At 54.6% G+C, this 240-nt stretch overlaps 1 protein-coding gene across 1 annotated transcript in view; it reads left to right on the forward strand.

The window, feature by feature from the left end:
* EXOSC7 (exosome component 7) overlaps positions 1-240 on the forward strand; it is a gene marked incomplete at its 5' end in the record, with an annotated part of 23,947 nt that overhangs the window by 2,510 nt on the left and 21,197 nt on the right. The gene's annotated exons all lie outside the window — the stretch shown is intronic.

The raw sequence follows: 240 nt of genomic DNA on the forward strand, positions 1-240 counted from the left end.
CTTCCCCGCCTCTCCGGGGTCACTCACTCCCTGTGAGCAGGTGTGGGGCGGGAACGAGGTGTAGCGAAGACTGGGGAGGAGGGAGGGGCGAGCTTTCCATTACCTGGTGTCTAGCGGGGAAATATCTGGGGTAATAATCATCCGAGTACACTGAGAACAGGGCATCAGAACAAAAGGCAGGCTGAGGACAGGACGTGGATTTGTTTTTTCATTTCTTGTCTTCTCTCTTGCCCCCTCTTT

Source organism: Phaethon lepturus, unplaced genomic scaffold, assembly GCF_000687285.1.
Source record: "Phaethon lepturus isolate BGI_N335 unplaced genomic scaffold, ASM68728v1 scaffold26862, whole genome shotgun sequence".
Taxonomy (NCBI): Eukaryota; Metazoa; Chordata; class Aves; order Phaethontiformes; family Phaethontidae; genus Phaethon; species Phaethon lepturus.